Below are 6,086 nucleotides of genomic sequence, written 5' to 3' on the forward strand. Positions count from 1 at the left end.
TAAGGATGGTTGACAAGGATAGGGAAATCTTTACAGGGATAGGAGAATCATTATAAGGTTGGTTGACAAGGATAGGGAAATCTTTACAGGGATAGGAGAATCATTATCAGGATGGCTGACAAGGATAGGGAAATCTTTACAGGGATAGGAGAATCATTATAAGGATGGTTGACAAGGATAGGGAAATCTTTACTTGTTGACAAGGATAGGGAAATCTTTACTTGATGACAAGGATAGGGAAATCTTTACAGGGACAGGAGAATCATTATAGGGATGGTTGACAAGGATAGGGAAATCTTTACAGGGATAGGAGAATCTATACGTGTTGACAAGGATAGGGAAATCTTTACAGGGATAGGAGAATCTTTGCGTGTTGACAAGGATAGGGAAATCTTTACAGGGATAGGAGAATCTTTACGTGTTGACAAGGATAGGGAAATCTTTACGTGTTGACAAGGATAGGGAAATCTTTACAAGGATAGGAGAATCTTTACGTGTTGACAAGGATAGGGAAATCTTTACGTGTTGACAAGGATAGGGAAATCTTTACAGGGATAGGAGAATCTTTACGTGTTGACAAGGATAGGGAAATTTTTACAGGGATAGGAGAATCATTATAAGGATGGTTGACAAAGATAGGGAAATCTTCACAGGGAAAGGAGAATCTCTACGTATTGACAAGGATAGGGAAATCTTTACTTGATGACAAGGATAGGGAAATCTTTACAGGGATAGCGGAATCTTTACGTGTTGACAAGGATAGGGAAATTTTTACAGGGATAGGAGAATCTTTACGTGTTGACAAGGATAGGGAAATTTTTACAGGGATAGGAGAATCTCTACGTGTTGACAAGGATAGGGAAATCTTTACAGGGATAGGAGAATCATTATAAGGATGGTTGACAAGGATAGGAGAATCTTTACAGGGATAGGAGAATCTTTACTTATTGACAAGGATAGGGAAATCTTTACAGGGATAGGAGAATCTTTACGTGTTGACAAGGATAGGGAAATCTTTACAGGGATAGGAGAATCAATATAAGGTTGGTTGACAAGGATAGGGAAATTTTTACAGGGATAGGAGAATCATTATCAGGATTGTTGACAAGGATAGGGAAATCTTTACAGGGATAGGAGAATCTTTACGTGTTGACAAGGATAGGGAAATCTTTACAGGGATAGGAGAATCATTACGTGTTGACAGGGATAATGAAATCTTTACAGGGATAGGAGAATCATTATCAGGATGGTTGACAAGGATAGGGAAATCTTTACAGGGATAGGAGAATCTTTACATGTTGACAAGGATAGGGAAATCTTTACAGGGATAGGAGAATCATTATAAGGTTGGTTGACAAGGATAGGGAAATCTTTACAGGGATAGGAGAATCTTTACGTGTTGACAAGGATAAGGAAATCTTTACAGGGATAGGAGAATCATTATAAGGATGGTTGACAAGGATAAGTAAATCTTTACAGGGATAGGAGAATCATTATAGGGATGGTTGACAAGGATAGGGAAATCTTTACAGGGATAGGAGAATCTTTACGTGTTGACAAGGATAGGGAAATCTTTACAGAGATAAGAGAACAAAATCTTTACAATGAAACGATAATCTTTTTCATTGAAGTGACGGCAATGTTTGCAGGGATAGGAAAATCCAATCCGTGCCTAAAACTGAGTATTCTAATCTGCCCAATGAATTGTTTAAAACTGACTATCCCTTGCCCTAATATCAAACCAATAATTTTCATCAACAATTTATATTCCCTGCACTTCATCTATTTAATGGATTGTTTAAAACTGTGTATCCTTCATCCTTTCACCTACCCGTGTTCACCTGCCCATTAGCGTGTTTAAAAGTGAGCATCCCTTATCTTCTCACCTACCCATTAGCGTGTTTATAAGTGAGCACCCCTCAACCTCTCACTTACCACTTAGCGTGTTTATAAGTGAGCATCCCTCACCCTCACCTCTACCTATTGGCGTGTTTATAAGTGAGCATCCCTCACCTACCCATTCGCATGTTTAGAAGTGAGCATCCCTCAACCTCTCACTTACCACTTAGCGTGTTTATAAGTGAGCATCCCTCACCCTCACCTCTACCTATTAGCGTGTTTAGAAGTCAGCATCCCTCACCTACCCATTAGCGTGTTCACAGGTGAACATCCCTCACCCTCTCATCTACCTATTGGCGTGTATATAAGTGAGCATCCCTCACCTACCCATTAGCGTGTCTATAAAAGAGCATCCCTTACCTACCCATTAGCGTGTTTATAGGTGAACATTCCTCACCCTTTCATCTACCCATTCGCGTGTTAATAAGTGAGCATTCCTCACCTACCCATTATCGTGTTTAGAAGTAAACATCCCTCACCCTCTCATCTACCCATTAACGTGTTTATAAGTGAGTAGCGCACACCTACCCATTAGCGTGTTTATAAGTGAGCATCCCTCACCTACCCATTAGCGTGTTCATAGGTGAACATCCCTCACCCTCTCATCTACCTATTGGCGTGTATATAAGTGAGCATCCCTCACCTACCCATTAGCGTGTTTATAGGTGAACATTCCTCACCCTTTCATCTACCCATTCGCGTGTTAATAAGTGAGCATTACTCACCTACCCATTATCGTGTTTAGAAGTAAACATCCCTCACCCTCTCATCTACCCATTAGCGTGTTTATAAGTGAGTAGCGCACACCTACCCTTTAGCGTGTTTATAAGTGAGCATCCCTCATCCTTTCATATACCCGTTAGCGTGTTTATAAGTGAGCATCCCTCACCTAACCGTCAGCGTGTTTATAAGTGAGCATCCCTCATCTTCTCATCTACCCGTTAGCGTGTTTATAAGTGAACATCCCCCGACCTCTCATCTACCCATTGGCGTGTTTGTAAGATAGCATACCTCACCTACCCATTAGCGTGTTTAGAAGTGAACATCCCTCACCCTCTTATCTACCCATTGGCGTGTTTATAAGTGAACATACCTCACCTACCCATTATCGTGTTTATAAGTGAGCACCCCTCACCCTCTCATCTACCCATTAGCGTGTTTATAAGTAAGCATACCTCACCTACCCATTAGCGTGTTTATAAGTGAGCATCCCTCATCTTCCCATTAGCGTGTTTATAAGTGAGCATCCCTCACCCTCTCATCTACCCATTGGCGTGTTTATAAATGAACATCCCTCACCTACCCATTATGATGTTAATAAATGAGCATCCCCGTTCATCTCATCTACCCGTTTGCGTGTTTATAAGTGACCATCCCTCACCCTCTCATCTACCCATTGGCGGGTTTATAAATGAACATCCCTCACCTACCCATTATGATGTTAATAAATGAGCATCCCCGTTCATCTCATCTACCCGTTTGCGTGTTTATAAGTGACCATCCCTCACCCTCTCATCTACCTATTAGCGTGTTTATAATTGATCATCCCTCACCCTCTCATCTACCCGTTAGTGTGTTTATAATTGAGCATCCCTCACCCTCTCACCTACCCATTAGCGTGTTTATAAATGAGCATCCCTCATCTTCCCATTAGCGTGTTTATAAGTGAGCATCCCTCACCTATCCATTAGCGTGTTTATAAATGAATAACGCACACTCTCTCACCTACCCATTAGCGTGTTTATAAGTGAACATCCCTCACCTATCCATTAGCGTGTTTATAAATGAATAACGCACACTCTCTCACCTACCCGTTAGCGTGTTTATAAGCGAGCATCCCTCATCCTTTCATATACCCGTTAGCGTGTTTATAAATGAATAACGCACACTCTCTCACCTACCCGTTAGCGTGTTTATAAGTGAGCATCCCTCATCCTTTCATATACCCGTTAGCGTGTTTATAAGTGAGCATCCCTCATCCTTTCATATACCCGTTAGCGTATTTAGAAGTGAACATCCCTCGACCTCTCATCTACCCATTGGCGTGTTTATAAGTGAGCATACCTCACCTACCCATTAGCGTGTTTAGAACGGAACATCCCTCACCCTCTCATCTACCCATTAGCTTGTTTATAAGTGAGCATTTCTACCTACCCATTAGTGTGTTTATAAGTGAGCATATCCGTTCCTCTCATCTACCTATTAGCTTGTTTATAAGTGAGCATCCCTCACCCTCTCACCTACCCATTAGCTTGTTTATAAGTGAGCATTTCTACCTACCCATTAGTGTGTTTATAAGTGAGCATACCTCACCTACACATTAGCGTGTTTATAAGTTAGCATTCCTCACCCTCTCACCTACCCATTAGCATGTTTGTAAGTATGCATCCCTCACCTACACATTAGCATGTTTATAATTGAGCATCCCGCAACCTCTCACCTACCCATTAGCGTGTTTATAAGCGAGCATTCCTCATCCTCTCACTTACCACTTAGCGTGTTTATAAGTGAGCATTCCTCACCTCTCACCTACCCGTTATCGTGTTTATAAGTGAACATCCCTCTCACCTACCCATTAGCATGTTTGTAAGTATGCATCCCTCACCCTCTCATCTATCAATTAGCGTGTTTATAAGTAACCCTCACCCTCTCACTTACCACTTAGGGTGTTTATAAGTGAGCATCCCTCGTCCTCTCATTTACCCATTGGCGTGTTTATAAATGAACATCCCTGACCTTCCCATGTATGTAGCTTTGTGAAAACGCATGTCCGCGTTAAAGTGTTGTCATGCACATCTGACCGGATGCACGCACATTCTACGGTACATATTATTTTACAGCAAAGGTGCAGATTCAATCATTTCGACTTTTTCTGAAATACAAGTATTCGTTGGGAGCAGGTCTATTGTATTCTATAAATAGGTTGCATCCTGGAGATTTTGTTAATATTTATTTTTTTGTACTGGGCAGGATGAGTGCTCTCCCTTGTGAATTTCATATAATCAGGGACGTATGATAAGCGTCCATGGCGACTTTGCAATTATCTACATAATTTTTTTCCCTTAAACACATAGTTTTACTCAAACTGTACGATCATAGTAGTTCATTTTTTGTTTCTCTTTTTGTATAAAATATTCCGGTGTGTTCTCGCGATAAATCACATCGTAGAGACAACGGAGTTATCCCCCTTCCTTTGAAAATCACAGTACTCTCCCCTTAGCCACATATCTTTAAAATGGAACCGGCGTATCATTTTGGCTTACGTAGAATCAGTACTTGAGACAACTTCAAACAAGGGAGATGCATTTTCTGATCATGTTTTATAGAATTTGATTTCTTTAAAATATTTCTATCTGTATAATTTCAAATAACACTTAAGTCATACTTTGTCCGTGGGTTTTACCATTGTTATAGAAACATATCAAATGTCTTTTTTATGAGTATATATCCATGCTCATCATATATATCCTAGAACAAAAATTATTATGCGTGTGTAAGAAATGTGGACTGAGTGGTGGATATATGTTAACCAAATGATAGACTGAATGCTATAAGATCAACAGACAAGATAAAAAATTAAACAAATAACTATTTACTAGTTAAAGTTTGTACCAAGTCCGCATTGAGACAAGCAACATTAACAATGAATAATAGCCGGAGTGAAGAGCGCTAACAGCCAAATTAAAGATTAAAACCTGTACTTGACTTCACACTGGAAATGTTAGATAGCAAATGCTTGTACACTCAGTAGAGGGAGAGACACACGGTTTTAATATTCAACTTGCTTTGTTTCCATCCGAGCAAAATAGAGAATACATTTCTTGTTTGTTTATGGGGCTTCTTTTCCCGTAAACATCCAGGGTCACTTCAAGGTGGTGTCTCTTTGCAGCAACTGGTGGCTACCTCACTTGACAACACACGGGAAGACCGTCTAGCTCCCGAAACAAACCACTCACCAAGGATCATCACAGGAAGTTACGTAGGCCAACAGTCTAAACGACTGAGCTATTGCAGCCTCTTATGGCGAACTTAGTTTAAACATGAAGACCACAGCACATGAGTCCCTTTGACCCATATAAATGGTAACACACGACAAGCAGACTTGAGTAGAGGTCATCATAAATTATCTACTCTGGTGTAAAGGTCACAACACATGATCTACATGACTGCTGTGAAGGTCACCACCC

This window comes from Ylistrum balloti, unplaced genomic scaffold (genome assembly GCF_031769215.1).
Source record: "Ylistrum balloti isolate Yb309-2 unplaced genomic scaffold, AGI_CSIRO_Ybal_v1 Utg369990, whole genome shotgun sequence".
NCBI lineage: Eukaryota > Metazoa > Mollusca > Bivalvia > Pectinida > Pectinidae > Ylistrum > Ylistrum balloti.